The sequence below is a fragment of the Bombina bombina genome, chromosome 3, assembly GCF_027579735.1.
Source record: "Bombina bombina isolate aBomBom1 chromosome 3, aBomBom1.pri, whole genome shotgun sequence".
Lineage (NCBI taxonomy): Eukaryota > Metazoa > Chordata > Amphibia > Anura > Bombinatoridae > Bombina > Bombina bombina.
In genome coordinates, this window is record NC_069501.1 from 707,073,254 (window position 1) to 707,085,774 (window position 12,521).

General features: G+C 41.6%; 1 protein-coding gene across 1 annotated transcript in view; it reads left to right on the forward strand.

Moving 5' to 3' along the window:
• DHX33 (DEAH-box helicase 33) overlaps nucleotides 1-12,521 on the forward strand; it is a 97,622-nt gene that overhangs the window by 34,567 nt on the left and 50,534 nt on the right. The gene's annotated exons all lie outside the window — the stretch shown is intronic.

The following is a 12,521-nucleotide window of genomic DNA, read 5'->3' on the forward strand; positions in this document are numbered from 1 at the left end:
ACTGCTGACCTGACAGTTGTGCAGAAAACCATCATTGACACCCTCCATAAGGAGGGAAAGCCTCAAAAGGTAATTGCAAAAGAAGTTGGATGTTCCCAAAGTGCTGTATCAAAGCACATTAATAGAAAGTTATGTGGAAGGGAAAAGTGTGGAAGAAAAAGGTGCACAAGCAGCAGGGATGACCGCAGCCTGGAGAGGATTGTCAGGAAAAGGCCATTTAAAAGTGTTGGGGACTATTATTACAAGAGCCACCACACACAGACGGATCCTGGACATGGGCTTCAAATGTTGTATTCCTCTTGTCAAGCCACTCCTGAACAACAAACAACGTCAGAAGCGTCTTACCTGGCCTAAAGAAAAACAGACCTGGTCTGTTGCTCAGTGGTCCAAAGTCCTCTTTTCTGATGAGAGCAAATTTTGCATCTCATTTGGAAACCACGGACCCAGAGTATGGAGGAAGAATGGAGAGGCACACACTGCAAGATGCTTGAAGTCCAGTGTGAAGTTTCCACAGTCTGTGTTGATTTGGGGAGCCATGTCATCTGCTGGTGTTGGTCCACTGTGCTTCATTAAGTCTAGGGTCAACGCAGCCTTCTACCAGGAGATTTTGGAGCACTTCATGCTTCCTTCCGCAGACGAGCTCTATGGGGATGCTGACTTCATTTTCCAGCAGGACTTGGCACCTGCCCACACTGCCAAAAGCACCAAAACCTGGTTCAATGACCGTGGGATTACTGTGCTTGAATGGCCAGCAAACTCGCCTGACCTGAACCCCATAGAGAATCTATGGGGCATTGCCAAGAGAAAGATGAGAGACATGAGAATGAATAATGCAGAAGAGCTGAAGGCCACTATTGAAGCATCCTGGTCTTCCATAACACCTCAGCAGTGCCACAGGCTGATAGCTTCCATGCCACGCCGCATTGAGCCAGTATTTGCTGCAAAAGGGGCCCAAACCAAGTACTTAGTACATACAGTATGCATGCTTATACTTTTCAGAGGTCCGATATTGTTCTACAGGTATGTACAATCCTTGTTTTATTAATTGCATGTAATATTCTAATTTTCTGAGATTGTGGATTTGGGGTTTTTATGAGCTGTAAGCCATAATCATCACAATTATGACAGATCACGGCTTGAACTATCTTGCTTTGCATGTAATGAGTCTATCTCATATATTAGTTTCACCTTTTTAAGTTGCATTAGTGAAATAAATTAACTTTTGCACGATATTCTAATTTTTCGAGTTTCACCTGTAAAATGCCTTCTGGTTCTAAGTACCTGAGTGGAGATGCAGGAGGTTGCACCTGAAGTTATCCCTTCTTTTGTGGTGTGGACAGCCACATACTTCCCTTCACTCATGTTCAGAGCTTATAAATACAGCATACATGCTGGTAGACTTGCCCTTTTCGTAAGGGAGTTCATATGGTTGTCATTGAGGCTTATGCTCAGGATGTTTAAAGGGTTAAACTACTGTTGTCGGAGTGTTATTCAGCCAAGGATTTCTAGAGAATGGTTTTATATAGAAATGTATCTAAAAGAATACAAACATTTAGGAGCCAGAAATAGAACGTTACTTGCTAGAACAAGAGACTTTAGTTTTTTGACATCCAAACGATCCTGCAGTGTGTTATCTGTTATCTGTCTGACACCATGCACAATCTAGCCATGTGGAGGCTTCACCTCACACTACACAAAGCTTTCTGAAAGCCCTTCACATTAACAAGCTAAAGGAAGGAGTTAAAGCACAACTGATTTGAGGTCCAATTTTTGGCCATATAGCAGCTTTTTTTTATATATATATATTTCTCTTGTAAGGTGTATCCAGTCCACGGATCATCCATTACTTGTGGGATATTCTCCTTCCCAACAGGAAGCTGCAAGAGGATCACCCACAGCAGAGCTGTCTATATAGCTCCTCCCCTAACTGCCTTTCCCAGTGATTCTCTTGCAGCTCTCGACAACATAGGAAGTAGCTAGAGAGATGTGGTGAATTTATGTAGTTTATCTTCAATCAAAAGTTTATTATTTTCAAATGGTACCGGAGTTGTACTGTTTTAGCCTCAGGCAGAAAGTTGAAGAAGAGTCTGCCTGTGGTTTTTGATGATCTTAGCAGGTTGTAACTAAGATCCATTGCTGTTCTCACACATAACTGAAGAGATGAGGTAACTTCAGCTGGGGGAATGGCGTGCAGGGTCTCCTGCTATGAGGTATGTGCAGTTGAAATTTTTCTAGAGAAATGAATATGCTAGAAAATGCTGTTAATACCGGATTTATTTAAGGTAAGCCTGATTACAGTGATTTAATAACGACTAGTATCATGCTTGCTGTAAAAGGTAATATTCTTATTACTTTCTCACATTACTGAAAATAAAATAACGTTTGCTGGAAGTGTTTAAATGTTTTTTTCTACATATTGGTGATAAAACTTTATTGGGGCCCAGTTTTTCCACATGGCTGGCTAGATTTTGCCTAGGGATAGTTTTTTATGGCCCTCTCACTGTGAGTACAGGTTGGGAGGGGCCTAATTTCAGGCCTAAATCGTGCAGTAGTTTTTGCAGCTTGAGACTTCCAGCTTCCCTGAAGGAGTCCCCTGAACACTTAGGACCTCTACAAAGGGTTTTTGTGCCTTCAAAAGTCGTTGTATGGGCAGGTAGGGCCACAACGGAGCTGTGGCAGTTTGTTGTGACTGTTAAAAAAAAGTTTATCGTTTTTTTTATCCGGTTTTGAAACTAAGGGGTTAATCATCCATTTGCAAGTGGGTGCAATGCTCTGTTAGTCTATTATACACACTGTAAAAATTTCGTAAGATTTACTGCTTTTTATCACTGTTTTTCAATTTCTAAAAAAAATTGTTTCTCTTAAAGGCACAGTACCGTTTTTATTTTTTGCTGCTTTACATTTATCAAAGTGTTTTCCAAACTTGCTGGTCTCATTGCTAGTCTGTTTAAACATGTCTGACATAGAGGAAACTCCTTGTTCATTATGTTTAGAAGCCATTGTGGAACCCCCTCTTAGAATGTGTACCAAATGCACTGATCTTACTATAAGTTATAAAGACCATATTCTGGCTTTAAAAGATTTATCACCAGAGGAAATTGACAAGGGGGAAGTTATGCCGACTAACTCGCCCCACGTGTCAGAACCTTTGACTCCCGCTCAAGGGACTCCCGCTCAAGTGGCGCCAAGTACATCTAGCGCGCCCATAGCGTTTACTTTACAAGACATGGCGGCAGTTATGGATCATACCCTTACAGCGGTATTGTCCAAACTACCAGGGTTACAAGGAAAGCGAGACAGCTCTGGGACTAGAAAAAATACAGAGCTCTCTGACGCTTTAGTAGCTATGTCTGATATCCCCTCACAATATGCAGAAGCTGAGGCAGGAGAGCTTCTTTCTGTGGGTGATTTTTCTGACTCAGGGAAGATGCTTCAACCTGATTCTGATATGTCTACATTTAAATTTAAGCTTGAACACCTCCACGTGTTGCTCAGGGAGGTTTTAGCTACTCTGGATGACTGTGACACCATTATAGTGCTAGAGAAATTGTGTAGATTGGATAAATACTATGCAGTGCCTGTTTACACTGATGTTTTTCCAATACCTAAAAGGTTTTCAGAAATTATTACTAAGGAATGGGATAGACCAGGTGTACCGTTCTCTCCCCCTCCTATTTTTAAGAAAATGTTTCCAATTGATGCCGCTACACGGGACTTATGGCAAACGGTCCCTAAGGTGGAGGGAGCAGTTTCTACCCTAGCTAAGCGTACAACTATTCCCGTCGAGGACAGTTGTGCTTTCCTAGATCCAATGGATAAAAGTTAGAGGGTTACCTTAAGAAAATGTTTATTCAACAAGGTTTTATTCTCCAGCCTCTTGCATGCATTGCCCCGGGCACTGCTGCTGCGGCGGCCTTCTGGTTTGAGTCTCTGGAAGAGGCCTTACAGGTAGAAACTCCATTGGATGATATACTTGACAAGCTTAAAGCGCTTAAGCTAGCCAATTCATTTGTTTCTGACGCCGTTGTTCATTTAACCAAACTAACGGCTAAGAACTAAGCTTTTGCTATACAGGCGCGTAGGGCGCTATGGCTTAAATCCTGGTCAGCTGACGTTACTTCAAAGTCTAAGCTTCTCAACATTCCCTTCAAGGGGCAGACCCTATTCGGGCCTGGACTGAAGGAGATCATTTCTGATATTACTGGAGGAAAAGGTCATGCCCTTCCTCAGGATAGGTCTAATAAATTAAGGACCAAACAAACTAATTTTCGTGCCTTTCGAAACTTTAAGACGAGCGCAGCATCAACTCCCTCTAATGCAAAACAAGGGGGAAATTTTGCCCAGTCCAAGCCGGTCTGGAGACCTAACCAGGCCTGGAACAAAGGTAAGCAGGCCAAGAAGCCTGCTGCTGCCTCTAAGACAGCATGAAAGATCAGCCCCCGATCCGGTAACGGATCTAGTAGGGGGCAGACTTTCTCTCTTCGCCCAGGCTTGGGCAAGAGATGTGTAGGATCCCTGGGCATTGGAAATTGTGTCCCAGGGATATCTTCTGGACTTCAAAGCTTCTTCCCCAAAAGGAAGATTTCACCTCTCACAATTATCTGCAGACCAGATAAAGAGAGAGGCATTCTTACATTGTGTTCAAGACCTCCTAGTTATGGGAGTGATCCACCCAGTTCCAAAGGGGGAACAGGGGCAAGGCTTCTATTCAAATCTCTTTGTGGTTCCCAAGAAAAAGGGAACCTTCAGACCAATCTTAGATCTCAAGATCCTAAACAAATTTCTCAGGGTCCCATCTTTCAAGATGGAGACTATTCGAACCATCCTACCTATGATCCAGGAGGGTCAATACATGACTACCGTGGACTTAAAGGATGCTTATCTTCACATTCCGATACAAAAAGATCATCATCGGTTTCTCAGGTTCGCCTTCCTAGACAGGCATTACCAGTTTGTGGCTCTTCCCTTTGGGTTAGCTACGGCACCAAGAATCTTTACGAAGGTTCTGGGGTCACTTCTGGCGGTCCTAAGGTTGCGGGGCCTAGCAGTAGCCCCTTACTTAGACAACATTCTGATACAGGCGTCAAATTTCCAAATTGCCAAGTCCCATACGGACATTGCTCTGGCATTCCTGAGGTCTCATGGGTGGAAAGTGAACGAAAAGAAGAGTTTTCTATCCCCTCTCACAAGAGTTTCCTTCCTGGGAACTCTGATAGATTCTGTAGAAATGAGGATTTACCTGACAGAGGACAGGTTGTCAAAACTTCTAAATTCCTGCCGTGTTCTTTATTATACTTCTCGCCCTTCGGTGGCTCAGTGTATGGAAGTAATCGGCTTAATGGTAGCGGCAATGGACATAGTTCTGTTTGCCCGCCTACATCTCAGACCGCTGCAACTCTGCATGCTCAGTCAGTGTAATGGGGATTACACAGATTTGTCCCCTCTACTAAATCTGGATCAAGAGACCAGGGATTCTCTTCTCTGGTGGCTATCTCGGGTCCATCTGTACAAAGGTATGACCTTCCACAGGCCAGATTGGACAATAGTAACAACAGATGCCAGCCTTCTGGGCTGGAGTGCAGTCTGGAACTCTCTGAAGGCTCAGGGGTCGTGGACTCAGGAGGAGGCACTCCTTCCAATAAACATTCTGGAACTAAGAGCGATATTCAATGCTCTTCAGGCTTGGCCTCAGCTAGCAGCAGTGAGGTTCATCAGATTTCAGTCGGACAACATCACAACTGTAGCTTACATCAACCATCAAGGGGGAACAAGCAGTTCCCTAGCGATGTTGGAGGTTTCAAAGATAATTCAATGGGCAGAGATTCACTCTTGCCATCTATCAGCTATCCATATCCCAGGATTAGAGAACTGGGAGGCAGATTTTCTAAGTCGTCAGACTTTTCATCCGGGGGAGTGGGAGCTCCATCCGGAGGTGTTTGCACAGTTGATTCAACGTTGGGGCAAACCAGAACTGGATCTCATGGCGTCTCGCCAGAACGCCAAGCTTCCTTGTTACGGATCCAGGTCCAGGGATCCCAAGGCAGCGCTGATAGATGCTCTAGCAGCGCCTTGGTCCTTCAACCTGGCTTATGTGTTCCCACCGTTTCCTCTGCTCCCTCGTCTGATTGCCAAGATCAAACACTAGAGAGCATCGGTAATTTTGATAGCACCTGCGTGGGCACGCAGGACTTGGTATGCAGATCTGGTGGACATGTCATCCTTTCCACCATGGACTCTGCCTCTGAGGCAGGACCTTCTACTTCAGGGTCCTTTCAACCATCCAAATCTAATTTCTCTGCGGCTGACTGCTTGGAGATTGAACGCTTGATTTTATCAAAGCGTGGTTTCTCCGAGTCGGTCATTGATACCTTAATACAGGTGCGAAAGCCTGTCACCAGGAAAATCTATCATAAGATATGGTGTAAATATCTTCATTGGTGTGAATCCAAGGGTTACTCATGGAGTAAGGTCAGGATTCCTAGTATATTATCTTTTCTCCAAGAAGGATTGGAGAAGGGTTTGTCAGCTAGTTCCTTAAAAGGACAGATTTCTGCTCTGTCTATTTTTTTGCACAAACGTCTGGCTGAGGTTCCAGACGTGCAGGCGTTTTGTCAGGCTTTAGTCAGAGTCAATTTAAATTTAGTTCTTAAGGTTCTTCAAGGGTACCAACCTGGTTTTTTACCTAAGGTGGTATCTAATAAAAATATCAATCAGTAGATTGTTGTACCGTCACTGTGTCCTAATCCTTCTTCAAAGAAGGAACGTCTTTTACACAATCTTGACGTGGTTTGTGCTTTAAAGTTTTATTTACAAGCTACTAAAGATTTTCGTCAAACATCTGCATTGTTTGTTGTCTACTCTGGACAGAGGAGAGGCCAAAAGGCTTCGGCAACCTCTCTTTCTTTTTGGCTAAGGAGTATAATACGCTTAGCTTATGAGACTGCTGGCCAGCAGCCTCCTGAAAGGATTACAGCTCATTATACTAGAGCGGTAGCTTCCACATGGGCTTTTAAAAATGAGGCTTCTGTTGAACAGATTTGTAAGGCGGCGACTTGGTCTTCGCTTCATACTTTTTCAAAGTTCTATAAATTTGATACTTTTACTTCTTTGGGGGTTATTTTTGGGAGAAAGGTCTTGCAGGCAGTGGTGCCTTCCGTTTAAGCGCCTGCCTTGTCCCTCCCACATCCGTGTCCTATAGCTTTGGTATTGGTATCCCACAAGTAATGGATGATCTGTGGACTGGATACACCTTACAAGAGAAAACATAATTTATGCTTACCTGATAAATTTATTTCTCTTGTGGTGTATCCAGTCCACGGCCCGCTGTGACATTTTAAGGCAGGTGTTTTTTATTTTTAAACTACAGTCACCACTGCACCCTATAGTTTCTCCTTTCTCTTGCTTGTCTTCGGTCGAATGACTGATAATGGCAGTTAGGGGAGGAGCTATATAGACAGCTCTGCTGTGGGTGATCCTCTTGCAGCTTCCTGTTGGGAAGGAGAATATCCCACAAGTAATGGATGATCCGTGGACTGGATACACCACAAGAGAAATAAATTTATCAGGTAAACATAAATTATGTTTTTTTATTTGAGAGTAAGATTATATAACATAAAGACAGTCGTATGGTTACATTTCAATCAGTGACATAAATATATATCGAAATATTAGCATCAGAGTGATATAAAAGGTCACCACTGTGTATTGTATATCTTACAGGCATAGTATGACATTTTAACATATAAAGATAATTGTTATTAGTTAGGTAACCCGTGTTTGCTCATCAAAATCTCTTAATTTTTTGGTCATAATTTTCAGGGTGATGTAGGTGTTATCAATTTCCCTTAAAGTAGAATAGAAAAATAAACTAGATAAATGGCATACCTCATGTGAATCACTCTTGGACCTCTGGGATGATTACATAGTGGCTTGAGGATAAAATATGGAATATACAACAAATGAAGGTATATGGGGGTGGAATTTCTATAGGATGCAATTTCCTACGCTTACGATGTAAACCCAATGGAGTAGGGGGGGCGGGGAGCGAGGAGAGTGTGGGTAAGTTCTAGACGGGAATCCAGGGTCTGGGTTAGGCCATTTTAAAACGTTATTTTGAGCAAAAGGTAATAAAATAGAAACATACAAAGGCATAAGAATAATCAATTATCTAATTATAGTATTGCTGGACATATAATCAAATCCTCAGAGATGGGAAATCTCAGCCTTGAACTAGTCAACCACTACTGAAACCACAAACGGCAACAGTAAGATTGCGACAATACTATACCAGGAAAGACAAGGATAAGGCTCAGGGGTATACAACCTCTATGGAAGTAGAATACATAAATTCAGTGTTTATATTATATAAAGACTGCTTTTGTTTCCTTAGATATAGGAAATGGAAGTTATCATCTTCTATCCTAGTCCAACCCTGCCGACTGGGCATGGGCCCTATACCCATCAACAGGTGGCTGTTTCAATCAATAAAAATCTTCCAGAGTAAGATAGGACACAAACCTCACAGAAGTGACTGTACATAGTGTTACAAGTAGTGAGTTTTAGAGCACTAGAACAAACTTACTAAGCATTCATTTTTTGGCATAAGTATTTAACAGCTGTAGAGAATATTATTGCGGAGAACTAACAACCAACTACTAGTAGTGTATAACCACCAAAACTGTAGTAGACTTTGCTTTATGTGTATAAAATTCTAAAATAAGGCTTAGGATCATCATTGTATAATAACAGTCAGTCCATGCAAAAAAGTGGAGCCTAGTGCTAGTTATCCATTACATTAAGTTGGTCATGCTGAACCACCAAAATACGAGATGAAAAAAAACCCAGATGAGCAGCTTTTATAAAGTCTAGTGGCTTTGTAAATATTAGCTGTCACAGGGACACAGTAGTATAGTAGACTAGATAAATTAATCTATAAGCATAAAGGGATTTAATCCTATATCTCTCCTACCGTGCCATTAAAGGAGTCATTAGTGTCTAATTTATAATAATGTAGATCAGGAGTAGTCAATGAACGTTACTTCCATAGTATATCATATAATCATTGGTCATGTTGCCCTCTAAAACACTAGTAACACAAGCTGCCTAAGATATGAATCTATAACTAAGCTATGACTTCCCTCTAGTGGTGAGAGTTGAAATTTCTATGGTAACTCAGAATAGTTAACTACAGGGCCTGTCACCTTATCTTTTAAAATGTCACATGGAGGAAGAATCTGATAAGAAATTGGGGATATTGAACAGTAATACTGTGGTAGAACACTATCTAAACTGAACTGAATATAGCAGTGACCATACCGTTTTTGAACATGATTTAAATGAACTACATTTTGTAAATAAACAATTACATTTTTGTATATAAACAAGTTTTAGAGCTGTGCAAAACTCATAACAGTAAGCTTGCCACTTAGAAATAACGAGGAAGACACAGTCTGAATGTGGATTATAACAAAGTCCCGGTGGTCACACATGCTTCTCCCATTGTGGGCACAAAGGCTGTCTCCAAATTAACCGTATTTTGCAATATAAAGCTAAATACATTAAACCAGTGAGGGTCACGAAGGACATCAGCAGATCCAATTTGGGTAGTAGATAGCAGTCAGTCAGGAACAGTGCTACATAGTTCAACGGCCAGCAAACTACTGCCAATTGCATGTTTAAAGGAGTGACGGCCATCAGCACATTATCAGGGCTAAGCAGGTAGATCACAAGAAGAGTGCGGTGCAGAGTGTCTCTTCCTATAGTCTCATAGGTTCCAGATCCAACGAACAGTGTCTTACTTGTCGCTAGGTAAAGCTTGCATCCCAGAAGAGCTCCGGTAGGTTAGCTGACATGATAGGGCCGTAAGTGGTCCTTGTGGCCATATACACACTCTAGTATTCTGGAGTAGATCAGCCAGTGACGCTACTCTTGAAACTGTAAAGAAGGCATCCAATTGTGAATCGTGCGGCATATTATTGATTTTCAGGTCCTTACCAGCATCTGGCCTTATGATCTCCCAGGTCTCCTTTATGTCGCCACACGATGTAACGAACTTCAGTCTTGTTAATAAAGATGGCGGCTGCCTGAGCTCTATTTTCCCTTCTTCGCTGTCGCACGTCTGCACACGAGCAGCTTGGGCATCTAAAGAGATGATGTAGCTAAAGGGAGAGTTGAAAGCTTCAGCCACTGCGTCCAAAAGTGCTGTACTGCAGGTATTCAGCCATTCGTTGAGCCGATTCAGAATACAAGCGGCCATAGCTTCACACCTATTGTTTCTATGATAGACAAGAGAGATCTTGAGATCGTGGGTTACATTAATAAGAGCATCTATCTCTTCAAAGTCCCCAAGTAGTAGTAGGAAGAGAGTATTCCATATGAATCTCTAATATGGGCAAGAAAACTGAAAATATAGGTAATAAAACAAATAAAATCATTATATGATTCTGGAGCACCTAAAATGTGCGTCTTGCCTCAATGGTAGTCAGCTCCTCCCCCCATATAGTAGCTTTTAAAATTGTCTGGCTTTTAAATTCTTGGACTGAATTTCAACATGTTTGTTTATACCTACATACATAAACATTAACATGTCCGCAGACAGCAGGCCTCGTTGAATCTGATTTTCAGTTGCATGCCCAATGCATTCAAATGCAGTGACAATACCACCTTATTTATCCAGAGCACATGCTATACATGAGTGGGTTTTAAAAATCGCAACAGCGCTGTCAGGCACAGCAGAAGCAAATTAGAGGAGACCTAGTTTTATAATATAAATAATATACCTGTATATATAATATATGCATAGCCTACATTTTCCTGTTTTGTTAAATTTATTAAAGGAACATGAAACCCAATTTCTCTTGTTAAGTGTATCCATTCCACGGATCATCCATTACTTGTGGGATATTCTCCTTCCCAACAGGAAGTTGCAAGAGGATCACCCACAGCAGAGCTGCTATATAGCTCCTCCCCTCACTGCCATATCCAGTCATTCTCTTGCAACTCTCAACTAAGATGGAGGTCGTAAGAGGACTGTGGTGTTTTATACTTAGTTTATTTCTTCAATCAAAAGTTTGTTATTTTTAAATGGTACCGGAGTGTACTGTTTATCTCAGGCAGTATTTAGAAGAAGAATCTGCCTGCGTTTTCTATGATCTTAGCAGAAGTAACTAAGATCCTTTGCTGTTTTCACATATTCTGAGGAGTGAGGTAACTTCAGAGGGGGAATAGCGTGCAGGTTTTCCTGTAATAAGGTATGTGCAGTTCATATATTTTTTAGGGATGGAATTTGCTAGAAAATGCTGCTGATACCGAAGTAATGTAAGTAAAGCCTTAAATGCAGTGATAGCGACTGGTATCAGGCTTATTAATAGAGATACATACTCTTATAAAAGTGTATTTTAAAACGTTTGCTGGCATGTTTAATCGTTTTTTACATATGTTTGGTAATAAAACTTATTGGGGCCTAGATTTTTCCACATGGCTGGCTTGAATTTTGCTTAGAAACAGTTCCCTGAGGCTTCCCACTGTTGTAATAGGAGTGAGAGGGGCCTATTTTGGCGTTTTTTTGCACAGCAAAAATTACAGACACAGACATCCAGCTTCTTCCTGCATGATCCAGGACTTCTCTGAAGGGCTCAAAAGGCTTCAAAAGTCGTATTGAGGGAGGTAAAAAGCCACAGTAGAGCTGTGGCAGTTGTTGTGACTGTTTAAAAAACGTTTTTGTCATTTGTTATTCCGTTTTTGGTATTAAGGGGTTAATCATCCATTTGCAAGTGGGTGCAATGCTCTGCTAACTTATTACATACACTGTAAAAATTTCGTTAGTGTAACTGCATTTTTTCACTGTTATTTCAAAATTTGGGAAAATTTGTGTTTCTTAAAGGAGATTGAACGCTTGATTCTATCAAGGCGTGGCTTCTCCGAGTCAGTCATTGATACCTTAATACAGGCTCGGAAGCCTGTCACCAGGAAAATCTACCATAAGATATGGCGTAAATATCTTTATTGGTGTGAATCCAAGAGTTACTCATGGAGTAAGGTTAGGATTCCTAGGATATTGTCCTTTCTCCAAGAGGGTTTGGACAAAGGCTTATCAGCTAGTTCTTTAAAAGGACAGATCTCTGCTCTGTCTATTCTTTTGCACAAGCGTCTGGCAGAAGTTCCAGACGTCCAGGCATTTTGTCAGGCTTTAGTTAGGATTAAGCCTGTGTTTAAAACTGTTGCTCCCCCGTGGAGCTTAAACTTGGTTCTTAAAGTTCTTCAGGGAGTTCCGTTTGAACCCCTTCATTCCATTGATATTAAACTTTTATCTTGGAAAGTTCTGTTTTTGATGGCTATTTCCTCGGCTCGAAGAGTCTCTGAGTTATCTGCCTTACATTGTGATTCTCCTTATCTGATTTTGCTTTCAGACAAGGTAGTTCTGCGTACCAAACCTGGGTTTTTACCTAAGGTGGTTTCTAACAGGAATATCAATCAAGAGATTGTTGTTCCATTGTGTCCTAATCCTTCTTCAAAGAAGGAAC